Source organism: Hyaena hyaena, unplaced genomic scaffold (genome assembly GCF_003009895.1).
Source record: "Hyaena hyaena isolate Hyena2069 unplaced genomic scaffold, ASM300989v1 scaffold_122, whole genome shotgun sequence".
NCBI classification, from domain to species: Eukaryota; Metazoa; Chordata; class Mammalia; order Carnivora; family Hyaenidae; genus Hyaena; species Hyaena hyaena.
The window spans coordinates 3,517,327-3,529,604 of NW_024080754.1; positions in this window are offsets into that span (position 1 = coordinate 3,517,327).

Consider the following 12,278-nt stretch of genomic DNA (forward strand, 5'->3'; position numbering starts at 1 on the left):
ACAAAATCAAATCCAACTGACAGATCCAAAAAGCAAGCCACAGAATGAGAGAAAACTGACAAAGACATGTATCCTGAATATGAATTTAAAAAATGTTCTCAGAACTCATTAAGAAAATACAGGCATTCCCACAGAAAGTGGCAAACGACTCAAACGAGACTTGATATGACAGGATTTTGAAATGGCTGATAGAGGCACCTGGGTGGCTCAGTTGGTTGAGCATCTGACTTCAGTTCAGGTCATGATCTCACAGCTCGTGAACTGGAGTCCCACAGTGGGCTCTCTGCTGATAGCTTAGAGCCTATTTCAGATTCTGTCTCCTTCTCTCTCTGTCCTTCCCCTGCTTGGGCTCTGTCTCTCTCTGTCGCTCTCTTTCTCAAATATACATAAAAATTAAAAGTTAAAAAAAAGAAATTTATGAAATGGGGTTTATCGTCATGGGAATGCAAATTAAAACCACAAGGAAGTATTACACGTTACCAGGATGGATAAAAGATTAAAAACTGATGGTGCCAAGTGTTTTGGTAATGAAATGATTGGTACTCTCATAGCAAGAAGGTACACTCAGTAACCATTTTGGAAAATTATTGCGTAGTTTCTACTAATGTTGAACCTATACACACCCTTTGACCTCACATTTTCACTCCTAGTTTTATATCCTATACAAACGTGTTGGTTAATTCAGCAGAAAACATTTACAAGTATGCTCATGGCAACTTTATTCATAAGAGCTCCAAACTGGAAACACATGTCTACCAACAGTAAAATGGATATATACATTATGTTATATTCTTCATACATAGCAAGGGAATGTGCATATGACTGCTACTCCTAAAAACAGAGATGAATTTTGCAAAAATAACGCAGAGCTAAAGAAGCCAGATACAAGATCATATACTGTATAATTCCACTTATAAAGAAGTTCAGGCAAAACTAACCTGTCGTGTGAGGTTTTAGGATAGTGGTTATCTTTTGGAGAAACAGGTAATTATTGAGAGATGATAGCAAGGAGTCATCTGGGGAATGGAAAAATTCTATACATTGATCTAGATGGTGATTAAACAGGTGTGTTTTTACTTTGTTAAAAATTTTAAGTTGCCTCCTTATGATTTGTACATTTTTCTGTTTGTATGCTTTGCTTCAATAAAAGGTTTATATTAGATTAAAATAAAAGGAATGATGAAGACCTGAGGCAGTGGGAATAGACAGAGGTGGAGAAAGCCCCTTTGTCCTAAGGATATTTCAGAGGTAAAATCCAAAGCGTTTGGTGATTGGTTTTGAGGAAGCCAGAGGAAACAGGTGAGAATAAGATAACTTGGGAAACAGTTGATATCATTAATGGAGGTTGCAATATAAACAATAGAGAAGTTAGAGGTAAGGAGTGAGATGGGGTGATGTGGGTAGTATGGTAATACGATGGAGGTACAGAGTTAAGAAACTTTGAGAACATGAATATGTCAGAAGTCATTGAAAGCACAGATCTAATGCTTAGAAATAGGTTAGGGGTAGAGATATTTTCACCATTATCATATGAGGTATTTAAGTCTTCCTTTTTAGTGGATTTCACCTTGACTTCATTCTACTTTAATGATGTACACTTTATTTATTTAATTTATTTAATGATGTACTTTAATACATGTACACTTTATTTCTGACATTTCTACTTGCTCCTTCCTTACATATAACCTCATATGTTTTTTTTTAATATCAGAGTAGGCTTTATTTTTAATTAAACATTTTTTTAACCTCATATATTTTTGGAATTGGTTGGATGGAGATTTTTTACTTTATCTGACTTCCTGCATAAAAACTCCTAGTTGTTTTGGACACAATTTTAGGTATTATCTCCTTATCTTGGCAACGTTTATGGTTGTGCAATCAGTCCGTTCTAAATTAGTTTGGATTGTATAGTTAAAAGGCTTTTTTTTCTGTGCTTGAGATTTTTTTGAGTTTCTTGGATTTGTATGTTTATGGATTTCATCAAATTTGGAAAACTTTCCAGCCATTATATCTTCAAATGTTTTTGCTTCCCCTTTCTTTTCTTTGGGATCTCCAATTACACACATATTAGCCTGCTGAGGCTGTCCCACAGTTTACTGGTGCTCTGTTTATTTCCTTTCCCAGCCATTTTTTCCATTTCATTTTGGACAGTTTCTTTTCCTGTGTCTTTAAATTAACAATATGTTTCTTCTACAATATCCAATCTGATGTTAATCCCATCTAACTGATGGAATTTTCACTTAAGACATATATTTTTTTCTCTCTAGAAGCTGAATTGGGGTCTTATAAACCACATCTCTACTTAAAACATTTAATATTTCCTCTATCTTCTTGGACATATGGAATATAGTTGTAATAGTTTTAATGGCCTTGTCTACTAATTCTATCATTTGTATACCTATCATTTATAGATATTTTTCTATTGATAGGCTTTTCTCTTCTTTATGGTTTGTCATATTATCCTGCTTCTTTGTATACCTAGCAATATTTGATTGGATGTCATTCATTGTGAGTTTTACCTGTTGGGGTGCTGGATATTTTTCATTCTCATAAATATTCTGGAGTTTTATTGAGGTACAGCTACAACAGTATGATTGTTTCAAGGCTTGCTTTATGCTTTGTCAAGTGAGACTGGAGCAGCCTTCAGTTTAGGGGCAATTTTGTCTCACTACTGAAGTAATAAACTTCTGACTATTCTACCCAATACCCCATGAATGATGAGATTTTTCCACTCTGGCTAATAGAAACTTGAACCATTCCCAGCCTTCAGAAGTTCCAGTGTTTTCCCTCTCTACTCCTTGTGGGTGGTTCTTTCCCCACCCTCCAGCATTTTCCTCAAAGACATGCACTGATCATTATTGAACTGAGGACGGAAGGGAGGCCCTCTTCAGGTTGCTGGAGTCCTCACTTAGTGTGGCTCCCTCTCTTCAGCATTCCGTTCTATGAAGTCCAGCTGCCTTGGTTTCTCTAGACTAACACCTTCCCATCCACCTCCATCTCCTCAACTCAGGTTGATCGTCAGGCTTCCCCTGGGTTCCCTCACTCCAGGCAGAGTCTAGAGAACTCAGGACTCATCTTGTGTGCTTCCCCTCTCTCAGGGAACACTGACCTATGCTGTCAGAATCCAATGTCTAAAAACCATTGCTGCATATCATTTGCTGATATTTTTTTGGCTGTTTCTGGTGGGAGGGTAAATCTTGTCCCTGTTATCCCATCTTGGTCATAAGAAGAAGTCCAGATGTCTTTTCTTGCAAACATTTTCCCCCCTTTCTGCTTACTTCTAAAAGAATGTAGAGAGTAACATGTCTTAACATTTTCCCATTGGCAGTCTCATAAATCTTACCTCTTTCTATTTATGAATAGGCAGTAAATAGGCCACACCTGTGTGACTTTCTTCCCTAGGGAACCAAAGGAAGCATAACTTACATTTCTATTATCTCCTATCATTGAATTCTATCTGTGTGACTGATACTATTTCTTGAAAGAAGATTTAGTTACAGCCTTCCTTTTTTCTTTTCTTAAATGCCTATGCAGCTGCTCCTCATCCTATCTGATGGAAATACTGAATTTACACACATGACTGTTCAGCGCCGGTGGCCAAGAGTACAGATGTGAGCATCGATCAGAGTTGGACGTGAGTCCTGGCTCAACTATCAAATAATACATTCTTTGAGCTCTTTCCTACCTGGCCAGGCGCTGTGTTAAGGACCTTTTTATGGACTGGCTCACTAAAATCTCATGACAACCTTATCTAATACCGAAGTTGGTACTATTATTATAATTTAAGGTATGGTAATCAGCACCGGAAGTCAGAATGCCTGAATTGAATCTTGGCACGACACCTTAATAATGTTGTGTCAGTGGGGAAGTTCTTTAACTTCTCTAAGACTTGGATTCTTTTTTTTTTTTAACACTTATTTATTTTTGAGAGATAGAGTGTGAGTGGGGGAGCGTCAGAGAGAGAGGGAGACACAGACTCTGAAGCAGGCTCCAGGCTCTGAGCTGTCACACAGAGCCCGATGTGGGGCTTGAACCCATGAGCGGTGAGATCATGACCTGAGCCGAAGTAAGACTTGGAGTCTTTGTCTGTGGAAGGGAGTGATAGTATTTCCCTCACAGGGCTGCTGTGAGGACTTCAAGAGAAAAAACATATGAGGTGTTTAACATAATGATTGCTGCACATAAGTGCTCAACAAAAGGTGACAAGTTGCATTATTTTTCCTGTGAAACACTGAGAATATTTGAGAATGAGAAAGGATGTTACTTTGTAACGTTCAGAGCCTTTGGGAACTTGATAAAGCAGCCATGAGAACGTACCTCCAAGACTTTCTAAGACAAGTAGTAATTGTAATTGACTAAAGGTCACAGAAGCTAAACTTTGAAATTCAATGGTACCTTTGTTCAAGTCCATGCCTCTCACGGGCTGCTCCTTGTCAGTGATGGATTACAGTGGGGGATACTGAGGCAGACCCCTTTGCATAGCCATAGAGCCCCTACAGTGCCAGTTTAGACTCAAGGGCTTCCTGACGCTTTTGCTGACCTTTCATTAGTCTGCACCCCATTTCTTTCTTTTTTTAAAATAGATTTTTTAAAAAAACATTTGATTATTTTTGAGAGAGAGACAGGGTGTGAGCTGGGGAGGGAAAGAAAGAGAGAGAGGGAGACACAGAATCCGAAGCAGGCTCCAGACTATGGGCTGTCTGCCTAGAGCCCAACACGGGGCTCAAACCCACAAACCATAAGACCACGACCTGAGCCAAAGTCCGAGGCTTAACTGACTGAGACAGCCAGGCGCCCCTAGTCGGCACTCCATTTCTAGGACACTTCCATGAAACCTTCTCTCCTTCTCTCCTTTACTTGAGGTAAGACTTGAATTGGAGTCTTATGATTCTGCCGTCTTTTATGGCTCCCTCCCTAGTTCCTTTCTTATAGGTTCTCCTCCTAATCAGAATTTTATTATTATTTTTTTTTAATTTTTAATGTTTTATTTATTTCTGAGAGAGAGAGAGAGAGAGAGAGAGAGAAAGAGAGAGAGAGACAGCGTGAGCAGGGGAGGATCAGAGAGAGAGGGAGACACAGAATCTGAAACAGGCTCCAGGCTCTGAGCTGGCAGTCAGCACAGAGCCCAATGCGGGGCTCGAACCCATGAACCGCCAGATCATGACCTGAGCTGAAGTCGGACGCTCAACCGACTGAGCCACCCAGGCACCCCCCCTAATCAGAATTTTAATCCTGTCTCGGTGTCTTCTTTTTAGAGGACCTGGATGAACATGCTTGAGTTCTTGTTTTGTTTACCCTGGTAATTATGCTAATCACAACTTGCAGAGAGTTCTTCCCTGGCGCCACTCTCAGGAAATGGTCATCACTGTGCTCAGAAGTCTCTCTCCAAGTCTCCAATGGTCCCTTTTTGACTTCATTGATTTCCCACCATATTTTAATATGGAGAGCCCCCGGCCCCTTCTCGGATTTCCTTCCTGCCAGTTAGACTTAGTAGACCAGTTTTCATCAGTTTCCTTTTCTCTCTCTTCTCCTGGATACCCTGAGTTGCCACCCCCAACAGCACATTCAGTAGGGCCGGCTTCACATATCTTTACGCTGTCTCAACTTTCTGTTGCAGGCTACTGTGGAGGTTGTATATGCAGATATCTTTTTTTTTTTTTTTTTAATTAGGCTTCATGCTCACTGGGGAGCCCAAATGCAAGGCTAGAACTTATGACCCTGAGATCAAGACCTGAGCTGGGACCAAGAGTCAGATGCTTAACTGACTGAGCCACCCACGAGCCCCAATGCAGATATCTTTTATTGAACAGAATGAAGGGCATCTTTATAGAACTAAGGACATTATGCACAATGCAACTTTACCTTTTCTGGTGATTCCTTCTTATAATTCTACATTCTGTATTAGCTTCCGTGAATTGAAATACTTAATTAGTGTAATGTTGGGCAAATAGCTTCTCTGACTCTCAAGTTCCTCATTGTGAAATAAGGATGCGGCTACATGTCCCTTTGGTTGTGAAGATTAAGTGAGATAATATGGATGATATCCAGCCCTCTGCCCAACATTCATCATGTGTTGGTTTGTTCCTCTACCTAGGCAACTCAAGAATCGAATTAATCACAGATGGAAACGAGGCACATAGAAGTTGGCACAGCTAAGTTGCAAGGAAAGATTTGAACTCACATCTTCGGTCCCCAGAGCCTGACATAATTACCAATTCTTAATTGTCAAGTAAGACTAAAAGCAGGTTTACTTTTGTCTTAGGTCAGGCTTTACCGAAGCGGACTTTGAGACAAGGAATCATGTACAAATGATTTACTTACTATTTTTTTTCAAAATGTTTATTTATTTATTTTTAGAGAGAGAGACAGAGACAGAGAGAGAGAGCTCAAGCAGGGGAGGGGCAGAGAGAGAGAGGGAGAGAGAGAATCCCAAGCAGGCTTCGTGCTGTCAGTGCAGAGCCTGACGCAGGGCTCGAACCCACAAACACGAGATCATGACCTGAGCTGAAATCAAGAGTCAGACATTTAACTGACTGAGCCATCCAGGCACCCCTATTTACTTATTGATTATTTCTTCCTACGGGAAGTCAGGAAGGAAATGGTGGAAGAAGGACAGGGAAGGGGAAGAGCCAAACAAGAACGTACAGGAGGTAGGCTCAGCCTGATCCCCCACGGGGAGCTTGGAGAACAGCTGAGGCCTGGAGCCTTATTGACTTGAGGCAAGGGAGTGGCTTTTATACTTTTGTGCCTATCAACTAACCACTGCTCAGAGCAGGGAGGTTCACAGGCATTTTGGGATCTGCATGTGTGGTGAAGATGGGGCTATTAGCTTCAGTAGACTGAAAGAAACCCTTCTAGAGAAGGTGCTGGCCATTGGGAGCAAAAGCACATGAAAGCAAGAGAAGGGCACAAAAGTGGTCAAAGGGGTCTAAAGGGCCAGAGTGGACCACTGGCATAGTCCACTTTAACCCCAACCTACTCCCTGTCAAGATATTCCCATGGCTGTGTTTTCACTTTAGAAGATGCTCATTTCAGTGTACACATATATTCTCTATTCTGAAACCCGGTATTATGCTAGTTAATAACTAAGATTTAAACTTAAATTTAAATTAGGGTAAAGAGCTTTTGGGTAGTTTCATGCTGATAAATGATTAGTATTCCCATCACATAACTGCAAAACTACAAAACCCACCATGCGGTCATCTTCTTAATCCATGCTCTCTATTCCCTTCCCAGAATCACTTAGGGGCTGGGCAGGACCTGATCACTGACTTTCCATTGATTTAAAAAAATTTTTTAAAATATTTATTCATTTTTGAGAAAGAGAGAGAGATCAGGAGAGGGGCAAAGAGAGAGGAAGACACAGAACTCGAAGTGGGCTCCAATTCGCCCACTCTGTCAGCACAGAGCCTGTCGCTGGGCTGGAACCCAAGAACTGTGAGATCATGCCCTGAGCTCAAGTCGGATGCTTAATGGACTGTACCATCCAGGTGCCCCAGCTTCCTTATTTTAAAAAGGGGATAATTTGTTTTATCTACCTTAGAGGGTAGTGTATCAAATGAAACAAGTCTATGAAAATGGTTTGTAAATGATCAAGTATTAAATATGTGTGTACATTTAGCCTATTGACTGATAGATGTGCCATGATCACTATAGATGTGCCTAAATCTTTTCTGCTGCTTGCAGTTTGTATTTGTCCTTTATTTTTCTATTAATAATGATGAATTTGTAATTTCTGAGGCTCTTGTTTTCAAAATCACACTAAAAGGTGGATTTTTAATAAAAATCTCACTGAACAGGTTAACACTGTTTCCAAAAGCTGGGCCAGTTCTTGGCAACAATTCTGAATTAATCTCTATTGGGACCCTACTCTTAGCAGTCACTGCCCTTCTACTACCCTCCTCAGCCCCATTTTAAAACCCTCCAAATGTCATGGTCCCTTGGGTATAGCTTCCCAATCTAGATACTTTCTTCCATGTTCCTATTAAAATGTACTTGAACTCTACTCACCATGAGTATTTTAATCTTTATTTTTTAATTAAAAAAATTTTTTTAAGTTTATTTATTTTGAGAGAGAGAGAGAGAGAGAGAGAGCATGAGCAGGGAGGCGCAGAGAGAGAAGGGGACAGAGAGAATTCCAAGCAGGCTCTGCACCATCAGTGAGGAGCCTGGTCCAGGCCTTGAACTCACGAACCCTAAAGATCTGACCTGAGCCAAAACTAAGAACTGGACACTTAACTGACTGAGCCATCCAGGCACTCCTACCATGAGTATGTTCATAAATTTATTCTCTCTAGAGTGATTGTGAGTGTCCTTGAATGTGGCTTCATGTTTTTGTCCTTCGAAAGAACTTTAATTTTTTAACAGAGAACTTCTGAACCTGTAAAACTTGCAACCCCCAAAATTAATCTTCAAGGGATTTCAGGCACCAAGTAAGAGAGGTAAGAAAGGCAAAGCCTGATTTGTCTGAATCTGATAACAGAGACATGGATTTTTGTCTTTTAAATAGACAGACTGATGGAAAAGGTCTATGATTATTTTTGTTCCTGTCTGTGGCTCATCATGTGGTACTTGCAAATGGCTTTATGCTTGACTTCTCATTGCTGAGGACAAAGAATCGAATTATGTTAGAGCTTGTTTTTGGAAACCCAAGGGGCACATGTAGCTAATTAGAGATATGCTCTTGGTTTCCTTTTCTTGTTTTTCCTAAGGGATATAAAAAACATTCCCAATGGTATTTCTTCTGGAAATCTTATTTAGCCAGGAGGCGATTTTCTAATGTTCTAATCAATTTAAATTGATGTTTTAGAACTCTAAGCTTAATATTAATTCTAAAGCCGCCTTCTACTAATAATTTTCAAATTATCAGTACCGAGAATATATTTCTTTTACTAAATGAAATTCAACATCTCTTCATTCTTAATGCTTCCACTGCATAGATGCAGATTTGACATATAGTCCTTATTTTGGCTGCTTTAAGTGGATCTGCCTCTTTCAATTCCTCTAATCTATTCATTATGATGCAGATTTTTGATCATTCAGTTATAAAATGCATAGTAACAGAGGAAGAATTTAAACGATCTGAATGATTCCACGCAGTTTCTTATGCCCTCTGAGTGTTTTCGCACAGCTTAAACCCATGAAATTGTTTTGAAAGATTTTAACTTCCTTTTGTTCCCGTTTGGCAGCTGCCCCGTGTGTCAAAAGAGCCATTTCCTGGAATCTTATCAGAGTATTATTACTAATGTCTCTGCATCTCTGTTTTCTTATTTGTGATCTAGTAATATCTAAGAGGAGATGGCAATCGTGAAGTCAATAGTAATATTCTTTAAAACTTCATAATATGATCTAATTTTTTGTCCTTCTACCCTCAGCCCTATTATACTGCTATTCACTCCCATTCATTTGCCAGCTCCCGGAGTCATATGTTCGGGCTCTGTATGTTCATAACAATCCATTTGTTCCCCATAACCCAGGATGCATGCTGGCAGGGTTCTCAGTGCATGTGTTTAAACAGAATGATTTCGGGGACCCACCAAAGCCTTGAGATGAAGAAGGGGTATCAGTTGAGACTGCGTTTGGCTGCATGTACTAGAAATTGAACTCCTGAAGCTTAACTTGAATCGGGTTTTCTTTCTCTGGCACAATTAGGAAGTGAACCTCACAACCAGAGCTGGTCAGCTGTGCAGGGAAGCCATCAAGGCCCTGAGCTTCCCTCTAGATTCCTATTCTGCTAGCCTGTGGTTTTCATTCTCAGGGTTGAAAGAAAAGAACTCCACCTCCAGTCGTGGCAGGGAGGGCAGAGGGGAGACGCGCAGACCAGCTGATTTGGTCTTTTGTTATCAGGAAAGCAAGAGCTTTCCTGGAAGTTCCATCGAGTGCATATTTGCTTATATCTGGTTGAACAGAGCTAGGTCACATGGTGAATGGAGGCTGGGGAGGTGTTTTTAAGAATTTTTGAGCACAATTAGAATTATGTTAGAAAGGAAGAAGGGGATTAGATATTGGGTAGGCAACTAGCAGCTCCTGCCAAAAAGGGATTTAGGGAAAGAGAAGTGGGAATGAATCGTCCCTGGGTCTGAAGGTCAGTCCTGAAGGCACTAATGATGAACACACAGTGTTTCTGTGAAGTACGTACCAGCTGGACCGAGCCACATAGGGCTTTGCCTTGTCAGACTTCCCCCATTCTTAACTTGCAGATGCTAAAGCTGACAGTTGACACATCAGTATTGATCTGTCTTTTGGATGCACACTCACCTGAAGCTGCAGAGACAGGAAGAAAACGGCAAAGATGATTAGTAGTTCACAATGAGAATATTGCCAGCGAGTGTACCAAATGTTGACTCTCACTAACCAAACAATCTCAGGCAAATGTATGTGAAGCCAAATCATTAGAAAGAAATCAAAGAGGGATGTGAGTGGGGTGACCTTGATGGCCAGTCTAGTGGCACCAAGCCACAGTAGCCTGTGGCTCCTCTCTTCCTTACGGATTCAGGAGTAAAATGGTACCTAGGAAGAAAATCCTTGGCCAATGCATCAGAAGTGATGTGTGCCTGTGTTTATGCCTCTGGTTCTCCCCCTTCCTGGCTTCAGATGTTGATGAACTCCCCTTTTTGTTAATATATTTGTTCTGGCTACCCCCCAAGTCTTGGCCTGGTGAATCAGTCAGGGAACCGGTGAGAAATATATGGGACCACTTACTAGGGTGAGGACAGGTAACTTGCCAAGGGACAGTGGTGCACCCTGTGGCTAAACAAAGTGGGGAGGCATCATTGCTCCTAGAATGATGTTGCTTTGGCTGTAGCTCTAGGTGAAGGTTGTCTAACAAGAGCTGAGGTCTTTGGTAGAGGAATATAGTGACAGCCAACATGTGGCCCAGAAAGGAAACAGCTGTGTTCCTACTAATGGCTCCCATTGTCTCAATACAACCCGAAGTAAGGAAGTGGGGGAATGCATGGACCCTATACCTAGAAACTTTCCTCCTGCAGCACAGAGCATGGTGGAGAAGGCTAGAGAGGGAATCTGGAGTGGCCAAGAGTGAAAATCCAGCAGCCCCAAGTGACAATTCTATTTCTTTATGGTGATATACCTATTTGTCATCTGATCCAATAGGTCTCCTTTTATAGCCTTTAAATCTCAGAGCTTGGGGCACCTGGGTGGCTCTGTTGGTTAAGTGTCTGACTTCAGGTCAGTCCACGATCTCATGGTTCATGAGCTCAAGCCCCACATCAGGCTCTCTGCTCTTAGTGCAGAGCCTGTTTCAGATCCTCTGTCTCCCTCCCTGTTGCCCCTCCCCAACTTGCTTGTGCTCTCTCTCAAAAAAAAAAAAAAATTAAAAAAAAAAACCCTCAGAGGTCAGTCATCATTCTACTCCATTTCCAAAGTACTTCCTACATACAGTAGCCCCGTCCTGGGAACAGGTTGCTGTGATGGGCGCTGGTATGAAGTGGGTCCCCACAGCCTGTGCTCATTTTCTCTTCTCAAGGATTTCAATACTTCTTTCTCTCACTGTGGTCCCTTCAGCCTAACCCCTAGCTATCACTACTGACTGGTCAGGTTTCCTTTTTAACCCGGCTGTTAGGGAGCTACAGAAAATTCGGTAGCTCATCTTTATCAAGGATATATACACATTTCTCATACTGGAGCATGAGTACATCTAGGTCAGGGCTTCTCGACCTCTGCATCACTGACACTTTGGGCCAGAGAATTCTTTGTCGTGTACGGGGAATGCAGTGTCCTTATTCATAAAGCATTTTTATCCATGGGGACTGTACTGTGCATTGTAGCATGTTTAACAGCATCTCTGGCCTCTATCCACTAGATATGCCTCTCTTCCTTGTTAACGCCAGTATTTACTGGGAGGCAAAATCGGCCTTTGTCAAGACCACTGTTCTAGATGAATAAAGTGGCATAGACCAGAGGTGAGCTAAACTAAGAGTTAAAAATAGCACCTCTACCAATTATGTCACTTTTACTAAATATATATATATATACATATTTGTATATATAAATATATGCATACATATTTATATAAATAATATATATAATTTTGAGGATACCTTTATTTAAACAAATATATTATGGAGTAGGATTTAATACTTGCATGAATATTAAAGATAAAAGATCAACAACTGCAGGCTACACAATTCTTGAGGAGAGTATCAACGAATACATGCAGCAAAGCTATCAGGCCGGATTTTTCTCTGTTCTTTGCAGACATGTGACCTTGGCTGAAGGCTCTGTATGTGCTCTTTCTGACTCAGCACCTAGCACCAACA